General features: G+C 44.3%; 1 protein-coding gene and 1 long non-coding RNA gene across 13 annotated transcripts in view; both read right to left on the bottom strand.

Annotated features, from left to right (window-relative positions):
* Positions 1-25,947, bottom strand: part of ATG7 (autophagy related 7) — a 307,849-nt gene that overhangs the window by 45,244 nt on the left and 236,658 nt on the right. The gene's annotated exons all lie outside the window — the stretch shown is intronic.
* Positions 1,750-24,380, bottom strand: LOC116657222. The gene is made up of 3 exons (XR_004312284.1): positions 24,371-24,380; positions 14,828-14,840; positions 1,750-5,253 (listed from the first exon to the last, which is right to left on the bottom strand). It is a non-coding gene; the product is annotated as an uncharacterized LOC116657222 (long non-coding RNA).

The following is a 25,947-nucleotide window of genomic DNA, read 5'->3' as shown; positions in this document are numbered from 1 at the left end:
CTTAAAATGTGCTTTTTCCCTTAGACATTGTGTGCCCCAGGAACTGGTACCACAGTGGGGGCTGGTCAACAGCTAGTAAGGGTGAAACTCTTCCTGGCATTTCTGATTTAGACCTGAAAGTACACAAAATAAGCAGCACATTTTGGAAAACACATTTTGGTTTCAAGTCCGTAACTATGACCGAGCTATGGCAGAGACTGCTATTCGTCGTAATACCCATTCCCTCCTTTCTCTTACTGAGAGAGCTCCTCCAGGCTTTTTACTAGTAGGATATGCGCTGTCCTGGAGCCCGCACGCCCCAGCCTGCCTCACGCTACAGACGGCCATGCCACTAACTGGTGGCCAGTGGGAGGAGAGCAACCTCCAGGTCCTGCCCTTTAACAGGGACGTCATTTGCCCTCCACGCCCTCTCTTTTTCCCCCTTTCCACGTTCTCATGAGGTGTGGACCTGGCATCGCCAAGCCAGCTTTGACCACACCCAGCAGGGCTTCTTAATCCTAAAGGTCACAGATCCCAAAAGGGTCCATACACAGAAGTGCTGGCCTACAAACTCAGATGGGGGAAGTTATATAGCTTTATTTTCCCTCACTTCGATCCGAAATTTAGCGTTTCCTTCAGTTCTCAGGGAGGGAACAAACCACAGCAGCATCAGCATGTTGAAGACTGTCACCAGCAGACACTTCCAGAGAGTCTCACAGCACATCCTCCCTGCTATGGATTGTCATGAAATACACACACTCATCACTGTTTTGAAATTGCAGTAGTCATTAGATTTGCCCCTAGATCGCTACTTGATGTATTAATAAAGCGTGTATTACTATACTATGAGCTTGACTTATTTTTTATTACTTTGACAGCTGCATTTCAGCATAATCACTTTCCTTTGTAATTCTATGTATTTTATCTTAACACATGTGAAAATACTACTCTGTGACGTGCTCTGTAGGCTCTGTCACACTGCCAAGGGATTCCCAGCACACGTGCACACACACGCACACACACCCGTTACGGAGCCCCACCAAGGGAGCGGCAGAGCAGTGACACTTAAGGAACTCCGGTCCATGGGTGACCTTGCAGAGCACAGCTACCCCTCAAATCCTGGACCCCTCCTCTAGAGCAGGGCTGCCCAACAGGACTTCCTGTGATGACAGAACTGTCCTGTGTGTGCTGTTCAATACAGCAGCTTCCAGTCAAGTGGCTAACGAGCATTTCAAATGAAGCCAGTGCAACTGAGGAACCGAATTTTAAATTTTACTTTAATTTACTTAAATGTAAACAGCCACGTGTACCTAGTGGCTACCATACTGGATACCACAGCTCTAGACTGTCATATGAGAGAGAAACACATTTCTGTCTTGTTTGAACTGCCGTGTTTTTGGCGCCACCCCCTCTCCCCCCAAGGTCCATTTGTCTCTAGGGCACATATGGCTTCCAAAATACGTGTTTTTCCTGGCCTTATGAGCTCTGGGATGCCACAGGCATCTGAATCTCCCAAATTCCAAGCAAAGTGCCCATTTTCTCTGGAGTCTACTGTCCTATAAGGATTCCTGAGCACTGGGAATGGTGGTTAAAATACTCTTTTCAAGTCCAAGTAAGAACTTGAAAATGACACTGCCTTTTCAGCAGACTTTACTGCAAAGGTCATTTCAATGACAGCTCACTTTCCTCCCTTTTACATTAGTTCAAAGAATATTGTTATTTTAGAACAATAACCATAGTAACAGGTTATAATTTTATCAGTAACAAAAGGGCCACGTCTTAAATTCTAAACAACATACAGACATCAAAAGAGAAAGGTCAACACCTGGGTGTGACTATACCCCACATCTCAAGCTTCCATTCAGAGGCCAGGCTACACCACCCTGCTTCTTGCCAGTCCTGGTTCTCTCCACCTGCCAGCCCACCCCTCTGTTCCCCAGGCCGACAGAACTCCTACTCATCCTTCAAAAACCCAGCCTGTCCATTCTCATTCTCATTTCTTCCATTAAGTTTTCGGTTCTAAGTTACATACGAGCACAGTTTAAAAAACCAGATAATTCCAATACTTATGAAAAATAGCAGGGCTCTGCCTCCACTCTCCACGGCGAGTCACCTGATGCTGTTTAAGTTTTTACTCTATACTTTAAAATAGTACATCTACCATAGTGTGACTTATAAGAAATACATATTCAATCACTCAGATGACTGAAACACATTTCTCACACTCATCTGGTCTTCACCCATGGTTCCTGGCTCACAGCTCCCAAAGCCTCAGAATTTCCCGAGTGAGAAGAGCAGTGGGAGCGTCTTCTGTTACAGTATTTCTTGTTCTCAGTTTCTGGAAACTCTTGAGAACCATAAAGGTGAAATGGGTGTTTTTCATAATGAGTCTCTTTCCACCATAACTGGATTCATGGTAATAAGGTGACTTTTAGAAATCTCCTAAAGATGGGGGCAGGGGGCAGGCTGGCAGGGGAAGCAACCATGAAGAGAAGGCTGTAACCTTCAGCTCCACCTCCTGATTTCCAGGGAGGGGAGACGGGGGCTGGAGGCGGAATCACTCACCAATGGGATCATGGAGTAATCAATCCTGCCTGTAGAATGAAGCCTCCAAAACACCCAAGAGGAGGCGGCTCAGAGAGCTTCCATGGTTGGTGAACCAGATCGCTTCCATGTGCCACCATGCCAGGCCCCAAACTCCCTTGCTGAAGACCTCGAACTATGTGTCTCTTCATCTGGCTGTTGACTTGCACCCTTTAATATCCTTTGTAATAAACTGGTAACCTAGTAAGCTGGTTTCTAGAGTTCTGGGAGCTGCTCTAGCAAATTAATTGAACCCAAAGAGGGGGTCAGCCAGTCAGAAGTACAGGTAACAACCTGGGCTTGTGATTCCATCGGAAGTGGAGCAGAGTTGTGTGGGACGGAGCCCTTCACCTGTGGGATGCGATGCTGTCTCTGGGTAAACAGTGTCAGGATTGAGCTGAACTGTAGGACACCCTGCTGGTGTCAGAGAATCGCCTGCTGTGGGGGAAGCATCACCCCACAGTGGAATGGGGTACGAAATCTTTGATGTCTATATTGTTACTTCTTGGTTTGTGATTTTTTTTTTCAGGTTTAAGCATTACATATCTAGCTCCCATTTTGGTAAAAGAGGATTTAGCTCTCTTCCAGTGCTAAGCATCTCCTCACTCCTGCAATTGCAAACTTCTACCTTCCTGTCCTCTCATCCTTTCAACAAAAGTCTAATTCCAATCAGACCGGTATCTAACCGTTCTATCTAGGTGAACTGTGTTACATGCTAGGATTACTTTTTTTTTTCTTCTACAACGTTGTTTTCTCTGGAGTTAACATTTGTCTTTTTTTGGTTTGTTTTACTTTGTTCCTAGGTACTTATCCGTAATTTAATCTCAAACTTGCTGCCAATTTTCTAAATCTTCTAAATATATGCTCAGACATATGAGGTAGTCACGCAATTTCATTTCCTTAACAAAATCTGTGCTGGAGCCTTCTGACCTGATCCAACCTGTTCCAGCTGCGCTCAGTGCTTCAGACCCAACTGCCATCCTGAGATTTCAATTCTCCAGTATATTCTGAGGATCCCTTTGACTCTCTCCTTTGTGCCATTCCCCATTCCCCATATTCCACGTCTTCTCCTTCCTTGGTTTACTCTTTTGTTTTTCTGGAGTTCATCTTTCAGTGGTTTCCTCAAAAAGAGTGAAGGGAAGGTACATTTTTTGAGATCTAATGTATTTGAAAATATCTTTATTCTGCCTTCATATTTAATCAACAGTTTGGGTGGATAGAGAACTGTAGATTAGAAATAACTTTCCTGGTGGTTTGAAAGCATTGTTCCACTGACCTCCAGTTTCCATTGTAGTTACTGAGAACTCAAAAACAGTTCCACTCTTTTATTCTTTATATATGACTCCCCCCCACCTCTTTATTTAAACTGTAGCTAATTTTTGACTCCACTGTTCTGAAATTTCACTAAGCTTGGCCTTGGTGATGGTCTACTGTCATTCTCTGTTCTGGGCAGTCAGTAGACTTTTGCAATCTAGAAACTTGTGTCTCTCGATTTTGGGAAATTCTCTTGATTCCTTCTTTACTTTCTCTAGTATGTTTCCTCCGCGTGTCTTTCTGCACCTCTGTTATTTGGATGTGGGCACTCCTAGCCTGAGCCACTAACTCGCATGTCTCTTCTCCCCAATTTTCCATTTCTTTGTGCTTTTGTTTTAGTTTCTGGAAGATATTCTGAATTTCATCGTCTAATCCTTCTACTGAATTTAGACTTACTATATTTTTAATTTCTGAGAGCTCTTTTTAATTATCTGAATATTCATTTTATAGTCTTTTCCTCTTGTTTCATTAATACAATACCTCTTCTATCTCACTGAGAACCTAAGCAATAGTGGAATTTTTAGGAATATATAACATTTTCAACTCCTGGCACAGTGTGTTTCCTTCAGATTTAATTTTTGTCTTTCAAGTTAGATGCCAAGTAATACTTGGTTTCTGCTTCCATTTAAGGAGGTACTCAAAAGCTATCTGAAGTCTACCGTGGACCCAACCAGAAGGCCGTCTGGCTGCGCTATCATGCCACCGAACTCCTGGCGTTTTCTCAGGGTTGGTCAGACTCCCTGAAGGACCATGCATTCTCCTGTCTGGAAGGCATCTCAGCTTGATGGCCTGGGTTGTGGGGGCCCAGTGTGAGGAGAGGGTCTGACCTCTCCATATTCGATACGTAAACATTCATTCAATCCTGTGTTTTCAGTGATACACCCTATTTTCAACTTTGGCCGATGTGTCCTAGTCTAGAAACTCTGAACACACTCACCAGAAAGTAAATTTTCAGTTTCTTAACCGGAGTTGTGCAAAGTCAGGGTGGGTAGCTGGGCATCTAACTGCTTCTTAAGACGGACTTTCAACCAACTCCCCTGTTTTCAGTCTCATGTTTATCTCCCATTTTCAGATGCACCTACTGTCCCCAATTCCCAAGCCTTCAGGTGGTTCTGTGGAAACCACTGGCTTTCCCTACTGGCTGGTTTAGAATTTAACTTTCTTGTTGCCCATCTGTCTTGGTCAGTTCGGGCTGCTATACAAAAATACCATAGCCTCTGTGGCTTAAAACACATTTATTTCTCATAGATCCGGAGGCTGGGAAGTCCAAGATCAAGGTGCCAGCCGGTCTGGTGTTTGCTGGTGGCCTAGCTCCTAGTGCACAGATGGCCCTCCTCTTACTTTGTCCTCACGTGGTGGAAGGGGCAAGGGAATCCTCTGGGGTCCTGTTTAGAAGTCCACTGATCCCATTGACGAGGGCTCCACCTCATGACCTAGTCTCCTCCCCAAAGCCCCACCTCCAAATACCATCGCACGGGGGATCTGGTCACATTGTATGAATTTGGGGGGTGGACACAAACGTTCAATCTCTAGCACCACCTTTCCAGGTTCCAAATTTTTTGTTGCTGCTGTTTGCTCTCCTACTCTTACTACCTTTTAAGTTTAAAAAAAAAATTCCCTTTACTGTGATTTTAAGTCATTATGGGAGGGATAAAATATTAAACAAATATGCTTAATCATCTTTTTTTTTGGAGTAACATATTCACACGGCTCAAGCTTCAGAAGGAAAAGAGAGTATATAATTAAGTCTCCCTTCCTTCCTTGACGGCCAGCCGCCCAGGAGCTCTTGCGGGAAGAAACCCGTGTTGTTGATTCCTGGTGTCCTTCCAGCTTGCCTCTGCTGTTCTGGATCCTGCTCTGTATATTATTTACGTGTTTGTAGCATGTTAGACTTTGCTTTATTACTGAAGTACTTTTCACAATGCACTAAGAACTTCCTGAGGAAATTAGACACAAAACTGAAGGAGCCTAGCTCCTTGGGGACGATTAAAAGAATGATAAAGTTTATCTTTATTGTTCCTTCTCCTTTGCGTATTTCCCCACCTTGTATGGCCCTGTTCACTGCCTCAGATACCAAGGAGTAACCACAAAAGCTTCTCCCCACCTATTTTCAAACTAGCTCTACAAGGAAGGATCTGATAAACTGTTCTTGTGTGGATGACTAACACCGCCTACTCTGCCAACCTTCCCCCAAGTGGCTGGATCCTCACAGGAGGTAAAACTTGAGGCCAAAGGAATGAAACTCTAGTGGCCGTCATTTTGGGAACTGCCCAGGACAACAGATCAGTTTTGCCAAGATGCACTGTTACCAGAACTATGCTTACCAGGAAAACAAAGTCAAGCCAGAGTGGATTCTCAACACTAGACAAATTTCAAACCAAGCAAATGCCAAAGAAGCTTACCTTTTTAATATAGTGAGCAACAAAGCTGAATTGGCCAATTTAAACATTCAAACATTAATGCTAAAAAATAAGCATTTTCCATCTAAATGATAATGGAAATACTATTGAATAACCAAATTACCATAAGGTAAACTTAAATCAAAATAAAAATAATCCACAAGTTATGTCTTTCAAATAAGTATATAAGGAAATATACCTGAAACCAACATAGCAAAATGCTGACTTCCACTTCGGACAATAATAAAGTAGATGCTATCAGACTTTTTGCTATAAACAGTAATAAAAACTTGACAAATACATAAAATAACTGTTCCCAGGCTCAAAGAGTAAGCAACACAAGCAGAGAGTGATGTTTTTGACAGAGGGACAGGCAGAAATCCGTTCGATGCTGCAAACGAGCTTGGGTGTGGGGAGCAGGTGGCAGGGATGGGGGAAACTTAGAAAAGGAACCCGGAAATCTACATGGAAATTGCCCTCGGATCTTGGCTAGTTCTCCGGCTGCAGAGTGAAGGGTGAGACTCCTGAAAGTCGGGGTCAAACTTCAAGCTGGGAAGCTGAAGCTGAGACAGGGAGGGAATGCCAGCTATTAAACGTACCAGAGAGATGTTGGATTCTGGTTCGGGTCAGAGTGGAAGACATGGGTGAATACACCACACACCTGTTTAGAACTCAGAAAGACCACCTGTAAGGTTACCAACTGCACTTCGGAGCAAGGCGAACACTAACATACATCTTCCCTAACAAACCTAAGGCAGATCTTAGCAGAATCAAAGTGACCTTCTAGTAACTCAGCTGACTGTTGGAACAAATTTAAACACATTTAAACAAATTTAAATGCTATACTATAGAGTAAATCTATCATTCACAATGTATGGCATATAACAAAAAATTACTAAGCATAAAGGTATGAAAAAAAGACCAATTATCAAGAGATAAAATACTGATTAGCAGCAGGTCAGAGAAAATCCAGATATTTGATTTAGCAGACAAGGATTTTAAAATAACTATTATTAATATATTAGAAAAAGGAAAAAACTGAATAAAAAGACAGAACATTTGAACTTTAGGGAAAAAAATCTAAAAAACTTCCTAGAACTTCCAAAAACAGTATCTGAAATTAAGGACTCATTGGATGGACTCAGCAGTGGACTGGAAATAGCAGCAGACAGGATTAGCTAGCCAGCAGATAACTCAGTATTAAATAACCAAAAGAAAGGACAGATAAAAAACAGAATTACAACTGCATCAAAAAGAAAAATCTGTACTCTGAAAACTCTAAGACACTAATGAAAAGAAAATGAAGACAACACAAATAAATGGAAAGATACACGATGCTCATGGTGGATTGGAAGAGCTCATACTGTTAAACTGACCATACCATTTAAAGCAAACTATATAGACTCAGTGCAGTGCCTATCAAGTTCCCATGGCATTCTTCACACAACTAGAACAATATTGCTAAAAATTGTATGAAACCACCAAAGATCCCAAACAGCTAAAGAAATCTTGAGAAAGAAGAACAAAGCTGGGAGTATCACGCTCTATGACTTCGAACTATACCACAAAGCTGCAGTAATCAAAACAGTATGGTACTGGCACAAAAAGAGATACAAAGATCAATGGAACAAAATACAGCCCAGAAATAAACCCTTACATTTACAGTCAATTAGTCTACAAAAAAGAAGGCAATAATATACAATGGAAAAAAAGACAATTTCTTGAATAAATGGTGCTGGGAAAACTGGCCAGCTCCCTGTAACTGAATGACATGAGAACATTTTCTTACACCATCCAAAAAATAAAGTAAAAACTGATTAAAGGTTTAAATGTAGGCCTAAAACCATAAAATGCCAAGAAGAAAACACAGGCAGTACACTCTTTGACATCAGTCTTAGCAATATATTTTTTAATCTGTCTCCTCAGGCAAGGGAAACAAAAGCAAAAACAAACAAATGGGACCACATAAAACTAAAAAGTTTTTGCACAGCAAAAGAAACCATCAACAAAACGAAAAAGCAACCCACTGAATGGGAGAAAACATTTCCAAGTCGGATGTCCAATAAGGAGTTAATAGCCAAAATATAACGTACACAATTCAACACAAAGAACACAAACAATCAGATTAAAAATTGGGTACAGGACCCGAATAGACATTGTTCCAAAGAAGACATACAGATGACCAACAGGTACAGGAAAAGATGCTCAACGTCACTAATCAATCAGGGAAACGCAAATCAAAATCACAGTGAGGTATCACCATACGCCAGTCAGAACAGCTACCAAAAAGACAAGAAATAAGAAGTGTTGGTGAGGATGTAGAGGAAAGGAAACCACCACGCACTTAGTGGAAATGTAAACTGGTACAGGCACTACTGTAAATAGTATGGAGTTTCCTCAAAAAATTAAAAATAGAACTACTATATGATCCAGGAATCCCACTTTTGGGTATCTAACCAAAGAAAACAAAGCCTCTAATTTGAAAAGATATATGCATCACTATGTTTACTGAGGTGTTATTTACAATAGTCAAGATATGGATGCAATCTAAGTGTCCATCAATAGATGATGGATAAAGAAGATGTGGTGTGTGTGTGTAGGTATGTATATGCATATATAAATATGTACAAAATGGAATATTTCTCATCCATAAAAAAATGAAATCTTGCCATTTGTGACAACCTGGATGAACCTAGAGGGTATTATGCTAAGTGAAATAAGTCTAAAGACAAATACTGTATGTTTTCTCTTGAATATGGCATTTAAAAAAAAAAAAACAGGTGTAAGAAAACAGAAATAGACTCATAGGTACAGAACAATCAAGTGATTGCCAGAGGTAACAGGGCTAGGGGATGGAAAAATAGGTGGAAGGGATTAGAGGTACAAACCACCAGCTATAAAATAAATAATTCATGGAGATGTAATGCACAGGAAAAATAGTTACTAATGTTGTAATAACTTTGTCTGGTGTTAAATGCATAAAAATATTGAATCACTATGCTGTACACCTGAAAGTAATGTTATTTTAATTCAACTGTATTTCAATAAAAAAACTTTATATATATTTTTGAATTGTATAATATTGTATGCTATAATCTCTGAAACAAAGAAAAACCTCTGCCTATTCAGTGTTGTCTTTCAAGCAAATAGATATGTTATAATATGAAAATTATACAGTCTTCAAATCAGGAAGAATATGAAACTGCTCAAAATGCAATGGTGAAAATAAATTCAATCAGTGGCATCTACTTTTCATTGGATAACCCAAGAAATAACAAGTGATACAAAAAAAGAACTGTTTTGCTAAGAATTAAAAATACTGACTTTGTTTTAATACTGTACTCTGTTGTAATATCATAATAGTTTTTGAAGATACGACATGAATAAGCAACAATAAAATGTCAATTTTAAAAAGAATAATATACATCTGAGACGTGGTCCAGTTATCTACTGTGCATATCTACAGGAGAAAGAGAGAATGGAAACCAAACCAAATGTGAAAAAATAATAGCAAATAATATCCCAAATCTGAGGAAACACATCTATTGCACAGATTCAAGAAACGCATTGATCCTCAGGCAAGATAAACAGAGAGAGAACCAAACCGAGGTACACCACTAACTGATAAAAAGCAAAGAAAAAGAGAAAATCTTAAAAGTAGCCAATGGAAAAACAGACATATTACCTTCTGGGAAACAATAATAAAAATGAATGTTGACTTCCTAAGAAATATGACACAAGGCAGAAGATTTGAAAAGTTCTGAAAGAAAAGTCAACCCCAAATTTTATACCCAAGGAGAATGCCCTTTAAAAAGGAATGCAAAGTAAAGATGCTCTCAGCAAAACAAGAACTGAGAGCATTCACATCATTTCTTGCAGAGAACAAAGTAATACTAAAGGATATTTAATATGATGAAGATACCACAAGCTGTTCTTCAGTTTCAAAGGCACGTGATCTGTTATGGATCAATTATACGAAGGAATCAACTGCTCCAAAATGGTAAATACATGGATAAGACATAGACTAATGACTGTCAAAAGCAACAAGGATGACAATGCCTTGTGTCTGTGAACCTGCCGCTCTCATTGTTCATCTTTGCTAAAATCCTACTGTCTCTCCTAGACACAGCCCAAATGGCCCAGGCTGGAATCACTCCCTCTTTCACAGTCTATACCCCTCCTTTATATGTGTCCAGTGGCCTTTACAATACTTCCTTTGTCACAGTTGTAAATGTATATGAGCTCAGCCTTTAGCACCAGGACACACTCTTACTGAAGGCAGGGTTGTAACCCCAGTATTCAGCGTGATACTGGAACAAGTGATTGCCCTAGGAGCGGCGGTTAAAGAGGACAGGCCTTTTCCAACACAGAAGGAAGAAACACAAACATCAGCCAACCTGCCACAGATTCAGGTGCCTAGAGGGGCTGCCGCCGATGGAAGTCAAACGGCATGACTGCAGGCCAGGACCCCACTAGGGCGGTGTCTGATGCTCACGGCGGTTACTCTGCTGAAAGGCAACTTCCACTCAAGGGTCTGCCCACTTTGTGGAGGGCTGTGACCAGAGTCTACTGAGACGAAGTCAGGGATGGACACAACCTGCCTCCTCAGCTTTGCAGAGAACAGTCTGCCTGAGTCCAGCGGGCTGGTACATCAGTGGGGGGCCCCTGTCACTAGAAGCTTCTCCAAGAGGAACTCTTCCTCCTCCCTCCCTCTCCCCCAGAAATCTCCATTTCTGTGGGTCTGTAAAGTCCTGAGTTTACTTTCAAGGAAAAAAAAAAAATTTCCCAGGTGACTTTAATGCACCACTCTCTAAATTAAAAACCCTAAGGAAAAACAACATGCCACCTCTCAGATAAACCCCCACTTTCATGAATCATGGGTTTCTGGAACAGAAAGAGACCTGAGCCATTTGCTCTGCCTGTTGATCAATGAAGGATACAGCAATGGTGAGCAAAAAGGCCCCAACCCTCAGATTGGGCACTGTGTGCATGAGGATGTTTGCTGGGGCATTATGTGTATCAAAAGCTTGGAAACAACCTAAATGTATTCAACAGAAGAGCGGATGGATTTTCAAGCGTGTATACGATAAATACCGTGCTGAACTGGAGCCACGTGCAGCCACTTGGATACATTTGAAAAAATACCCTCGCCTGAGTGAAGAAAAAGTTAAGCTGTGGAAAGGTGTGTGCAACTTGACACCGTCTATAGAAAGCTTTAGAATATGGAAAACAAGATGATACATCGTCTAGGGAGGCATCACACACGCCGTTGAGGGCGGGGCTCCCCTCTGGGAGGAGGGAAGGGAGGGGACTATGGTGGGGGGGGGGGGGATTCGGCTAAATTTCTCACTTCACCCTGTGGCTGAGCAGTAGCATGCAGGCTTTCAGGTCTTCACTAAGTCCATTCGCATGTCTGAAGTATTTCCTAATACATTAGTAGTTAAGAAAAAGATCTCAAACGTTTTACGTAAAACTCTCCAGGGTTAGGTACTTTAACGCACTGAGGCCAAAGGATAAAATCCCCCACGAGTCTGTGGGTCTTTTCCTGGTGGGAGGTGAATCGGGCTCCTTGCAGGCCTTCTGTGGGCAAAATACGGTTCTTCACAAACCCTGCCTCCCTCCTCCCCCCCGCCCCCCCGCCTCCTCGGCTTTGGCTGCACGCTGCCCTTTTCTTCTGGAAGCAAACAAGCAGGTTGGCCGCAACACCACTTGTCCAGTGTCGACCTGTCTAAGGCCCGCGGGAGCCCAGAGCCCTGGCTCCCTGAGGGCCTCTCGGGCCGCTGCAGGGTCATGAAAAGCACCTGGAGGTGGCTCCAGGGACATGTGGTGACCAGCTGTGTTGATAAGCCAAGTCAGTGGACCTGGCCTGGCCTTGGTGTCTGCATCGGTAAAGTGACCGGTTTGGACCCCTCAGATAAAAGTCCCTTCCAGCTCTGAAATCGCTGGCACCACAAGCCACATCCAAAAATCTCCATGGGGGAACCTCCAGGCTCCGTGCCTCTGGCCCTGAATTCTAACTCTGACGCTGGGGAGTCTCGCTGGTGCCGGGGCAGACAAGTTACTTACTAAGGGTATTCCACAGAAACGCGCTCCCACGTGTCTGAGTCACAGTGCAAACAGGAAGCCCACATCTTTTCCTTCTGAGGACCATTCCGCATGCCCACCACCTTCCACCAGCTGTAAAAATGCCTTCATGAAACCCCCACAGAGCCAAGGCCAAAGGGCTGCTCCGTGCGGGGGCACACAGGCTGCTAACCCAGAGAAAGGGCAGTGCAGCAGAGTCCCGACTCCAAGGAAGAACCACCCCGGAAATCTGCCCTGAGAGAAGGCATTTCCTGAGTAATCTTCGCCAACAGCCCCCACCTCTCGGCATTCTTACTTCATTTATGGCACAACAGTGACACTGAGCACAGGACACAAAATTCTTTTTTTTTTTAATTTGTGTGTTAGTTTTGTTTTGTCTTTTTTTTTATTTAAAGATAGAAAGTGTAACCACATAGTACAAGATTCAAAAGCTAAGTCTCCTTCCAGTCGTTTTCCCTAGCCAGCCAGTTCCCCTCCCGGGAGCAAGCCCTGTTCCCACTCATAGTACCTCCTTTAGACACAGACAGTTCGTGCACCTACAAGCCTATGAGCACAGAAGCACACATACATACATACGTGATTTAAAAACAAAACATACTATACATGCTCTATACCTTGGTTTTTTAGTAATAAGTTTTGTTCTTTTGAAAAGTTTCAAACTTAGAGAAAACTTGAAGGAGCTCCTCTGTACTACTCACCTAAACATACTGGTTAATATTCTCCCACATTCTTCTCTTAAGCCATGTTTATTTGTTCCCCTTGAACCCCTGAAAAGTACACACTGCAGGTATCACCCACTTACCTTCCGAATACGGCAGGATGTATCTGCTAGGAATGAGGGCCCCTCTTACACCCCTGTTACGACGTGATCACACCTAAGAACAGTAGCATGAATGCAAGAATACCCCCTAATACGGAATCTGTATTCAAACTGCCTCACCTGTCTCAAACATGAAACTTGCTTTTTAAACTTAGCACTGTACCTTGGAGATATTTTCTGTACCACTAAACAGAGATTCCTCAATATTTCTGACAACTTAATAATAAAGGCTGATGTCTATCAAGTGCTTACTGTGTGCTTTTTTAAAGATTTTTAAGATTTTTATTAAGATTTTTCAGATTTTTCTTCTGCCATCCCTCAGTTAATTTTGTCTTTTTTAAAAATAGCTTCTTAAGTTTAGTGCATAATTTCTTTTATTTTCATTCATTTTTTGTTATTCATATAAGAACTCAGGTTGATGAAGTTTCCTAAACACAGTATTAACTGAATCAAAAAAAATTTATGTGTAGAATTTTCATATTACTTCCTAGAGAGTCCACAATTTAAAAAAAAAGTTTTTGTTTTGTTGTTGTGGGGGGTGGATAATTAGGTATTTACTTATTTTGATGGAGGTACTAGGGATTGAACCCAAGACCTTGTGCATGCCTAGCTATGCCCTCCCCCGAGGAGTCCACAATTTTGATTTTGATTTCCTCATTGACCAAAGAGGAGTGTTAAAATTTCCCAGTGGTGTTCTGTTTTAAATTTTTAAAATATATACTTTTCAGTTGTATTACAGAGTGATCAGATATGTTTTTGTGCGATTGCTACTTTTTTGGTATGTATGACAGTTTTCTCAGTGTCCTAAAATACGGTCATTTTTTGTGACAACTGAAAAGAAGAAAGTTTATCAATTAATCTACCTTATTAATTAAGGAAACAACAGTTTTATATGTTTACCACCTTCCTCCATGCCAAAGTCAGGTCAGAAGTCAAATGTGTTTGTATTTTTCGCATGCGGTTTTAGGATATTTCACCCTCAAACACTGTCATGCAGTTGTGCTTATATTGGTCTTATATGGCGTGTCATTGCTATTAAATTAAAGACCCTTAGCAATGGAAGGGAATTTAAAAAGGCATGTGAGCCAACCACCCCTCAGTATAGGAATTTCCTTCACAGCATCCCCCCAAAAAGCATTCAAATGGATTTGACTTGAACTGCAGCCGTGCCAGGGAACTCGGCACATCGCTGAAGCTGTGGCACTTGTGGCCTCTATCAGGCACTCGAGGATTAAGACCCTCACAAAGTATTAACTGGCTACCTACCCTGAGGACTGCGTTGGCCAGCGCACTTTGGGGACACGCAAGAGAAAGATGATGTCACACTTGTACCCTGGCACTGTGGTTCCCAAACGGTGTGCCTTGCGGCACTGCAGTGAATCTGAGCTGTGGGATACTTTAAGGTTTTGAAACATGATACACAACATCTGCCAGGCCCTGCGCGAACGACTCGATCAAGGAGGCAGTTCACAGCTTCCGCATTAGTTTGTGCTACGTTCATCTGGATGATCTCGTATCTTTGCAAAACTAGGTTTTCGGCACTCATTTGATAAAAGCAAGTATTGCGTGAAAAGCACCACAGAGAAGGAAAGGAGTCTGGCTGTGTCTCGTCTGACTCCAAGGTCTGGGGAGCCGCCCGGTGACTGACAGGAGCACACATCCTCTCAGTAAGTAACTGGCTCTTTCAGAATAAAATGGCATTTTCTTTCAATTTACGTGTAGTATTTTTTCAAATGGCTACTCAGTCATTAGAACAAAGCTGCTTATTAAGTTATGTGGCCCTGACTGTTTAATACATGGAACTGTTAAATATCTCTTTCGGCGTAGAAGGCTCTTGAAATAATTCCTGAGACTCCAAGACCACCATAAACTGAGAAAGTCGGAGAACTCGTTGCTCACAGCTGAGTTTCAGAGACCAGAGGCCACGCCAGGGATACGATCAGGATGCGAGCAGGCAGGCTCACACACTCTCACAAGCCAGCAGACGGCTCAGGAGTTAGGCTGCAGGGAGCACAGCTTAGGACGCGTCAGACCGCAGGGGGTGGGAGGGCTGAGCGCAGGCAAGAGAAAGGGGCTCTGTGGGAGCAAAGAGGGCTGGGAATGAATATGGCCTGTTCTGGAGACAGCTAAGACGCTGGGTTGGCAGGGGGCCTCAGATGAGCAGCTGAGGTGTTTGGAGCTTTGACCTGGGGGCCGTGTGGGGCACGTGGGCTCACAGGACTGATATGGTAGAAACCAGTGCTTCGTGCCCTACTGAGGGTGGTAGGGGGACTGGAGGATGAGAACGTAGGGAACTTTGTCACCTGAAAAAGCAGTTCACTGACACAGCCCGAGCCTGATGCGATTCAGAGCAGGGGTCGGTGCCTCCTTCAGTCACAGCACTGCACAGGGTGCCACACTGCGAACTTCCCCAAACCGTGACCCCTGATAAAAGGAACTGCAGGCCTTGATCGTGTGCTTGGGAAGCTGCTGTTTCAGGACTCTCTCTACCTGGGGCACACTGGAACCAAGGTTTTAGAAATTTGGCTTGGCATCCATAGCCTTGCTTCCAGGAAAGTATACAAAAAGAGGGAGTAAACATGGAATAGGAGAAAAAATAGAGAATCAGGAGACATCTCTCAATTTGACCACAAACACACCACAGACTGGGCCTCGGCCTCGGCTTCTTTACTTTTAAAACGAGGGCTCTGTGACCTGAGAGGCAAAGAAATACTAAATCGCCAAAGAGGGCTCGTGCCTACCTGCTGAGTGAGGTCCACTCTTTGCTGCACTGATAAGTAGAGCCAAACCCGTGGTTTTAGTATTTCACTCCAATTTGCATGAAGCGTTTGTATCAACAAAGGGCTCTCTTTCATTGAAATATCACAACCTGGGCTCCTGTAAACTCTTATTACCACAACAGCAGTGAGTACATACAGCAGGCTGTCATCTTGGCAGAGACTTCTGGAGAACAAGAATCAGCCTTGTATCAGAGCTGCCCATGACAATGGCTCACAGACAGCATTCGAAACAAAACTTAAGCCACTGATCTGCTTTGTAACTGGAGGGAACAAACATTCTCTGTACAATCTGTGTTAAGACAGAGCAGGGATGGTAGACATGACAGGGTGAAGACTGGAAAAATCAGAGGGCAGAAAAGCTTAGAACTTGAAATAATTACACACAGAAGAAATACCCAATAAAGGCTGCATCATAAAGAAGGTTAGCGAAGTCCTACAGATTTTATTTTATTTCATTTCAAGTAGTAACAGTTTAATCTTTCCTTTCTAGCTTCAGGAGGAATGACATGCGTCCTACGGAATTAGCCCCTAAAGCACTCCTGATTCTTTAGGCAAACTGGGCATAAGAACAAATGAGACAGCAGTCGGGACCCCTAAGAGCTGGCATTACTACACTCAGGATTGGTCATGAGTCACAGAAGCGGTCTCTGGCCTTTCAAATATTCACCAGGGGGTCCAGTTTCTCTGCAAGCCCTGAAATGTCTTTTGGGGGGGCACTGCTCTAGCGGGGACACGAGGCCCCAGCCCCACTGCCCCCAGAGGAGACAGGATGGGCACGGCCACAGCCAGCCTCCACGTGCAGCTCGGGGCAGAGCTCCTGCTCTCTAGACAGGAGGCTGCGCTTGTCTCATGGCGGAGGAGGAGGGGGAAGAGAGAACATTCATCCTTGGGAAACTTGCAGAATGACTTCCCTCGGTGAGTTTGTGTAAGCAAAATCTCCCCCTCCCACCCCTGCTTACAGGTCAGCAAACCCATTCATGGATTAGGAAGTGACCCGCAAGCCCAGGGCGAGGATTGGGGTGCGGCGGGGAAACGCTTGCATAGAGCACTGTATCCTGTTTAACTTGGCCTCGCCAGTGCCAAAACCTTTCTCTGTGAATGTTTCTTTAGTAAAAAGCGATAACACCCTCCTTCCAGCGGCCCTTCCTCTGGAAATAAAAGTGCAATGCACTTGCAGAAGGTCACACTCAGCACACAGTGAAAGCCCTGGCCGCGCCACGGAACTGCGCCAGCGCCCACTGTACGCACTCTGCATCTTGCGGCTGCCCGATCAGTTAAGGGAAAGTAAAGGGTGAATGTGAGAAGTCAAATTAAATTCGAAAAAGTGGGCTGGTGACCTGAACTGAGGCAGGGTTCTTGAGAGCCACACATATGAACCACAGCAAAACAGACACTTGGCCCCCACGGCTGTGAGAAGGACGGCCAACAGGAAGGACAACTTAGAGCTTCAGGGGGTTTAGAGGGTTAGCATTGGGAGAAACCCATCTCAGATATGGCTGCAGGTAGAAAAATGCCTCGTTCCTCATGTCCTGACAAGGAGCCTTTCCCCACAGTCTTTAGGAAGCTGCCTGTGGGGCAGAAGTAACTGCTGAGTGGTTTGGTCTGGGCACCCTCTGCCCACCAGCAGAACAGGGAGCTGCTGACCTCACCAGCTCATGGGGTCGGGCTCTCTGCCACCCCTTCTCCTTGTGTGCGAGCGTGGGTGTCCAAGGACTTACAGGCCCAACTTCCTTTCCTAAATGCACCTCATTGCACCCCAACAAAAGCCTTCAGCAGCGAACGACAGGCCATAGCAGTAAACCCACATCTGCATTTCCAGCCCGGGGCTTCCCGCTCTGTCCCCCACCCCTGCTCTCCCATCTGTCCCAACTCTGCTCTCATTATTTCCCAACCGCACCTCATCCCCAGGCACATCTACCTTCAAGCCATCAATCACCTTGTGTTCCTTAATTCTGCCTACACTTCAAGAGCAATGACCAGCCCTGCCCTCTTCCCGGGCATCCCAGGCCACAGGCATCTTACCAGAGCCTGGACTGCGTGCTTTGATCACACGTGCAGAAAAGTGACTACGGAATAGCAGGGATGGATGAGACCTTACAGAGCATCTGTCTGTTCCAAACCCTACAGAGCACACAGATTGCCCCCACAGGCCCTCCACCAAGTGGCTGTGGGCACTGGCGACTGGTAGGGGGTATGTCCTCCACCACGCGACCCCTCCACATCCACACAGTCACGAGCCCCCTACTCCATTCTGCTCAACAACTCAAGGGTGGGTGAGGGAACCAGAAGCCCCTTCCGACTCCTAGCTTGGCCTTTGAGGGCACGAGCCACACACGCCTGACACGTGGCGCAGCTGGCGGTATCCAAGCCCGGGACACAGGCGTCCCTCCCGTTTCTCTCCTTCTACCAAACTACTCGTTCTCTGACTTGAGGGTGTTCCCAGTGATGTGGTCCCGGTCCTGGTTCTCGGCGGCCTGTGGCTTCCTCTGGAGTGGGAACGTGACGACAGTGCACCAGGTGTGGGCTCTGGCCACTCAGCTCCCAGAATGGAGCGTCGCAGGGAGGAAGCGGTGTTACGCCCCTTCACTGCTTCACTCACATGGTGCTGGCGAGCGTGGAAAATCTCTTTTCATGGGCGCTGTTTATTACATCTCCCCCACCCCACACTCACAGAAGCTTTTTTTTTTTTTTTTTTTTTTTTTTTAAAGATCAAAGGACTTACACTTTTGCCTGCTGCATTTCAGCTTTTGAGACTGAGCCTCCTGGAGTCATGAGCTCATAGATCCTGGTTTTAGTGCTGTTTCCTGGCTTAGCACCACCCACGAATCTGCTAGATGTACCAGCTCTGTCCTAATCTAAATCACGGATTAAAATGCTAAAAAAGATAGTTTTGAGGACTTAGCCTTTAGGGCATATCACCTTCCCTTTAGGCTGTGAAGTATTGCTTTGTGCAATACTGTGCATCTAATAAATGACTAGATATAATTGTTGACTTATATACCAAATTCTACCCCACATCGAAGAATATTATAATTATAATGTCTCTTCATCATAATGATGGAATCTAGCTCAATTCTTTCTTGGTTTCATCTTCTCTCTCTCTCCAAGCCTCCCTCTCCCTCTAGCCCTCAGAACTCTGGGAACACGGATGCAGCCTGCGAAGCCCAAGGAGTAAACATTATGTCAATAACATGTTCCTTAAATCCTTTGTAGAGTCCATCCTGATTGGCGGCAAAGGCAGTTAGTAGAAAACCCATTGCATTAAAGCAGATAACATCTGCGAATCCTCTGATTTCCTGTTTGGCTCCAATGTCAATATAATAATAGCTTCTTGAAGATAATTTTACTGTAGGATAAACAGACTAAGCTCCACTTTTAAATACAAGGATTTGAGTGTGGCAGTACATGCCAAAAACGGGGGCTTCTGTGCACCTCCTGTAAAACCACCCTCCATCACCTTCCTCACTAAGAACACTTCAAGGTGGTCAACGTCAACATGTTGAAAGGGGAGTGCAACGTTTGTCGTCCTCTTCAAATGCATTTCCCATCCCCAAGAAAACACAAAACATAAACAGGAGAAAGAAAAACCCTACTCTGACAGAAAACGGAGAGCAGGAATCTGCACAGTGAGAACTCAATGGATACTGGATGATTCTAAGAACCACACTCGTGTTTAGCTTAGGAAACACTGTACCATGAGGTCTGGGCACCAGAAAAATAGGACTGAGGTCCCCGGTGTCTGTTTCTCTTGTCTTCCAGATTCTGGGATTAAGCATGACTGACCAGAAAAGGTGAGGGTGTCACCCTCCCTCCCCATGCTTTGGTTAGGTGGGGGGGTCCGGGGGGGGTCAGAATATGTGTGGCAGGAAAAGCATTTCTCAAATGAACAGTACTTTGATCCTTTTTGGTCATGATAGGCAATAATTAATTTTGAATTCTTAAATGACGTCAAGTAGGAAGGAGAGTGGGACTTAGGGGCAGCTACACATGGAAGAAAGGTAAGAACCCAACCAAGGTGGTTAGTCAGAAAGTAGCCATCTCTGGGGTAGTCACTGTAGGGGGTTTGAGGGAGGCTCTGGAGGACCTAGACATGTTTTGAATCACAACCTGGGTGGTATTTACACAGGTGTATGGATAATAAAAATTCCTTGAGATGCACTCTTAATGTTTATACACAATTAAGATTTAATTGTATCTAAACTATATAATCCTTAATAAAAAGATTAAAAATAATCAAAAGGTTGAGAAGCCCTGGCTTCATGGCCCTGCGAGCCCCGCCCCTCCCGCACCCCTGTAACTTACGGAAGGGTGTGCAGCTGATGATCACTCAGGTGTTTACGAGACGCAAAAGGATGTTATTAACTTGGGAGGCTGATCAAATGTAGCACCAATCAAAGTAATTTTCTAACCAACTGAAACCAGTGCTTGGTGAGGCTGGATGCAAGGCCAGACTGTCCCCTGGAGGGGCAGCATGGATCCACAGAAGGGAGGGGACGGTCGTCACACACAGATTTGCAGACCTCAGGGAAGGAGGCCAGGCTGCCTGCTGCCAAGACGCAGGTCTGAGGTGACGGCACCTTTCTTTGCTGTGGGCTTTAGATGGAGGGACAAAGAAGTCAAATCAAAGGAAGCCAAGGGGAAGAGCTTCTAACCCAAGGGTAGGGTGGTGGGTCTGAGAAGCCAACAGTGAGGCCTCAGGTCCTGAGAGAGGCCCCAACACCGTCAGACACTGAGCACTGCTGTGTTTCCACAGCTGCTGCTGGCGCCGGGCCGGGGCTCTGGGCGGGCCACTTCCCTTCTCACACATCAGTATGCTTATCATGAACTTCCCAGCCCAGTTCAGAGGTGGGCAGGGTCTACAGAGTGATTGGAGAGGGGACCTGGGTACCAGGAGAGGGAGGGAAGGTTCCAGGCGGCGGCTCACCGCTCCCACACACATGGGATGAAGGGTTCTCTGGAGCCTGTCCCAGACGTCCATTGTGTTTCGGTCCTTCGACTGTCATGAAAGCCTCCTAAATGCATGCCTGGGCCTGACAAGCCTGCGGGACGGGCACCTTCACTCCTGTTTTACGGATACAGACTCGGTGGCCCACAAGGATGAGATAGACTAACCCCATCACAGCACTGGCTGAAGGCAGAGGCAGGAACAGGCGCCTGCAGGCCAGGGTTTCCTCCACTCCAGCAGGTCCCCAGACAGGATCTGCACCTCTGTTCTCCAAGCTCCACGAAGCTCCGGGCACTCCGGGGCACTGTGGGATGCGCTAGTCTGAGGCCTCCTACAGTTCACTAGTTGAGACTCTGTTTTTACTTCTGTTGTTCAGGATAACTATTTGTTAGCTAAGACCTTATAAAGTATTCTGATAATAGGAGAAACCAGTGAAATAATGACCTCAGTCCTTCTTTGTGAAATACAAGAAATGCGGGATTCCGGGTTTTTGAGGTGAGTCACACACACAATTTCTATTCTGATACAGGATACACGAGAAACTTACAACATATAGCAAGTAAATGGTTAATCTTGACTAAAAGAAAAGTGCAAGAATTTTTATTTTTTAAAATAATGGTTGGTAAAATACATATAACAAAATCTACCAATTTAGCTGTTTTTAAGTGTACAGTTCAGTGGCGTTAAGTACTCTGACCTGGCTGTGGAACCGTCACCACCACCCACCTCCAGAGCCTTTTCATCAGCCCAGAATGAAGCTCTGTCCCCTTTAAACACGAACTCCCGTTTTCTGTTCTCAAGTAGCAGCTTCCACAGTTCTCTGCCCAGAGCACACGCTCAGGAAACACTTGTTGAAGAAAAGTGAGATTTATAGGCATACAAGAAGACCAACTATTATATTATATAAATAGAAGAGATTAAAGGGAAGATCTATTTCCATAACTGAAGACTAGCAGCATTGTAGCCAAGAAGAATTAAGAGTAATTTATGACTTGTGTACACTTCTGGCATCAGCTCCCATCATCTCTTGCAACCAAGACCTCTTGCTCTCTCTAGATGCATTAGCAGGTGACGGTGACGTCAATGGTGGGAATGGGAGGGAAGGGACACGGGGCCAGATGTTGCACTGTCACCTAGTGGACAAGGACACAGTGCTCTCCTAGGCAAGCCTCCTTGGCCAGAGTTGTGTGACTTGGCAGTGACCCTGTGATGGAAATTCACCAAGGACTGGATTTCAAGTCCTGGTGAGCAAAGCTTTCCGAGGTCTTCTGTGCACAGCCGCAGACGAGGCTTCCCCAGCACCCTCTGGGTGAAGCTGGGAAGCAGAGAGTCCCGGGTTACAGGGCACCGCAGCAGCATGGAAAGCCTGAACAAACGGCCCCTTCGCGTTGGCATTTCCTAACCTGAGCGGAGAGGGCTGGACGTAGGCACTGTGGTGGAGGGAGGTTAGCTGGGTTTTCAGAAAGTGACCAAGGGACCAGGTGCACACGCACACAGCAAAGGCCACTGTGCCACGGGTTGTCCTCCCTTCACTTCCTCTGGCTGAAGAGTAATTAAAGAAACCAATTTTGCTGGAGAATAAAATGGTTCATGAGGATCTACTGTCTGTGGCTCGTGACTCATCTGACAATTGTTCAATCACTTTTCCTTTCCTTCCTGGAGAACATGCCTTACCCGGTGCTTCAGACTCAAGCCGCTAGGCTGGGAAGGCGATTCTGAGCTGGCGGACTTGGACTGGTTAAGAGATGCTCTGTTCCAAGAGAGAGGACCGATAAATATCTGGGCTCTGGAAGTAACTTTATGGTGTTTGGATTTTGTGCTGGCATCAGCCTCTGGGTTTTAAGCACTTTGCTGTCATATGGTGTGCAGCCTTTCCAAGAAAAACTCTATAAAGTGAAAATACTTTACTGCCACGGCCTTTGACTTCTTGAGAGTCACACAAATACTGTAATCTCTCGCAACATTTAATTTAATTTAAACTCAGTTCACCTAAAGAAAAAAATTAGTTTTGAATCTGCTCATTTCACTTCTCAAAAAGCCCCAGTCTTCTCTGCGGTGTCACTGTTTTGTTTGCCGTGTGCCAAACTGTTATTTCACATATGTGAAAAGAAAATTGGCATCAAGTCCACATGAACTAACTGCTGGCAGAGGCAATGCTGGAGCTTGCCATTGAGAAGATGAGATTCCCAAGAAACTCCTCGAGCAGCGTCCAATATCCACAAACGAACAAAGGGTGCGTGTAAATACACACACACACACTCGTTCGACTTGAAGGAGCCGATTCCCTGCCTCTGAGTTCAGGTGGCATTCTATTAGTAGTTTGAGTTACCCTGGGCTTAAATACCTCAATTGTACAAATAAATACGTAACAAAAACGTAAATGCGCATTGATTAATAAGATACATAGGAAACTGAGAATTGCTTTATTTTTATTCATGTTTGAGCTTGTACATTTCAATTACCTTCCTTATTTGCTTAATAAATAGGATGAGTCATACTTTCCCCATAAGTAAAGCTGATTAGATCAAGTTCAGTGGGGGGGGGGGGGAGAGGTAGGAGGGACACTTTTAAATTTTCAGTTAATGTTTTCCTTTACTCCAAAGGCTTTTTACTATTTAAGTCGGCTATTTTGCAGACTGTTTTCCCTTTGCATTTACAGATTCAAATATGGAAGTAAACTATGAGAGAAATGGAAAACTTTATTATCCAGAACTGTGGTAAGTGGCTTAACACTCTATGGCAGCTGAAACTGTGCTCCCTGGACCCTGGACCCTGGACCCCTCATGATAATGCAGCCGTGGTGGCCGTGCCCCCAGAGCAGGCAACTTTTATTTGTGCCTGCCCCATCCCTTGAGGGCCCCGCCCTCAGATCACACAAGTAAGGGGGCTTTGGAGCTCAAGAATGGCAAGTCAGGTTAGGCAATCATCTGAAATTCAGAAGGACACTTTTACAACTCAATCTGACAAAGGTGGGATATTTCTCAAAGGAAGATGGAGACCCCACTTTGGGAAAACATGCAGAAAATGTTTTTAAGTTTGGATACTTCAGATTTTCATATTCATTTTCTAAAATAATTGTTGTGATTTTCTTAGTCAGTGGGCCACCACCTATGGGGATATATTAAATGTCTCTGACAGGACTGTTAAGCACAGGACTTCGTCTTCCCTACCTTACATCCAGGGTAACCCGTGATCCAGGCTTGGCCAATCATATGGACAGTAGTTAGTCCAGGGTCGGGTGCATGACCCGAGGAGGACCAATCAGAGTCTTCCCCTGAGACTGATTTACAAAAGATGGAAGACACATGTCGCTTTCTACTGGAGTTGCTCACCTAGGAAGACGGGAATCTGGTGCTACTCATGGCCGTGGTTCCTGCCACAGGGAGAAGCCCGGAAGCCCACCCTCAGAATGAGGACAAGCACAGGCAGGCTCCGCTGAGAGACGGACAGAGAGATTCGGAGGGACTGAACCCCAGTTCTTAACCCTGAGCCCTGGCTCCTGCAGCTCTTCCTTTAATCCTATAAGCAGTTCCAATAACATTCCAGCTATATAAGCCAAGAAACCTCCTCTGTGCTAAGGCTGGTGAGAATTAGGTCTTTGACACTTACAACTAAAAGAGTTCTGAACAGTGCAAGGACCCATCTTAACTTGGCAATCACACTGCCACTACCTTCTTCAGTGAGTCATGGCTTCCCAGTTGCGTGTTAATGAAAGCTACTTATCTTTTATATCAGCTTCTTGTTAGTGGCATGCCATGTCAGTTTATACGTCAAGAAAGAAATGCTGACACTTACAAATTAGAGTGGGGGGAAAAACGCTTGTGTAAAAAAAAAAGCAGAATTATATAAATATACTTTTACCCATTCATTTCTCAGTATGTGGGGAAACATTCATTACTGAATGTGTTTACTGATTCAGAAGTTTGTAACACAAAAATTCTCATCCACATCTTATTTTCTCACCATTGTTCATCTACCTTATGGAAAAAAAGAGGCCGGGAACCAGACTGGGGAAGAATAAAAGAAAAGTTTCCATTCAAAGGAGTGCGTGATGCTTCCTGCCCATATGTTTAGCTTCTGCTCCTTCCCCTAATCCAGAGCTGAACATCTCAAAGATGCTGGCAGGTACAAACACGCTCCCTTTTAATTACACCACCCAATTGCTGCAATAACTGATTGCCAGTTAAATAATTATAATCAAGTGCCCATTGTGCATAACAATCATTTAATGACTGCCATCCAAAAACACTATAATGAAGAGAGCTTTAATGAAGAAAACTGGGCAGCAGCCAGGGTTTTATGGTGGTTTGCTTAAAGGGGAAGAGAGCCATAATCTGTCTTTAAGATTAAAAGAAGCCTTTAATCCACATGCTCAACTTTAAACAAGGGAGTGGAGTCATGTTTTGATCAAAAGGTACTGCACGCATAAAAGAAAGTAACGTAAATGTTCTCTCAGGAAAAAAAATGAAAAACTCCAGTAAGTGATATTAAGTAAGTGTTTGTAACCATTTGCTTTGGGAAAAAAAAAACTGAAAAAGAAAAACATCTGATTTTCATTTTGGACAAGAATACTTAGCTAAAATAAAATAAAAGGAAATAGTATTTTATTGGATTTGTAGACTGTCATTGAAAATAGGGGAGTTGCCATTCAATCACCTTGTACCGGTCATCACTCTCCTACAGATGCTTTATTTTTCACCCTCACTTTCCTAGGCCAGGCCTGTATCTTTGGGAGGTGTAATTATATCCTCACACAAAGTCCTAGTTGAAATGGTTCTGATGATCTCAGTTCTAGCAAACAGTAGTTCTCATCTGAGGGGAAAAAACAAAACAAAACAAAAATCTCACCACATAAAACTCAGATCAGCTGGCAGCTGCCGCCACTGCTGATGCATGGAGGGAGGATCTGGCTAACAGGCGAAGGCTGCGATTCCGGGAACTGCGGCCACGTTCTACGAACTGACATGTAGCCCGGCCAGCGATAAACACCAGAGCCTCCAGGTTCTGCTCGGGCGAAAGCTGGGAGAAGACTAAAAGCAACAA

Source organism: Camelus ferus, chromosome 17 (genome assembly GCF_009834535.1).
Source record: "Camelus ferus isolate YT-003-E chromosome 17, BCGSAC_Cfer_1.0, whole genome shotgun sequence".
NCBI classification, from domain to species: Eukaryota; Metazoa; Chordata; class Mammalia; order Artiodactyla; family Camelidae; genus Camelus; species Camelus ferus.
Note: the sequence above shows the minus strand (reverse complement) of the source record. Positions and strands in the feature narration are given on the sequence as shown.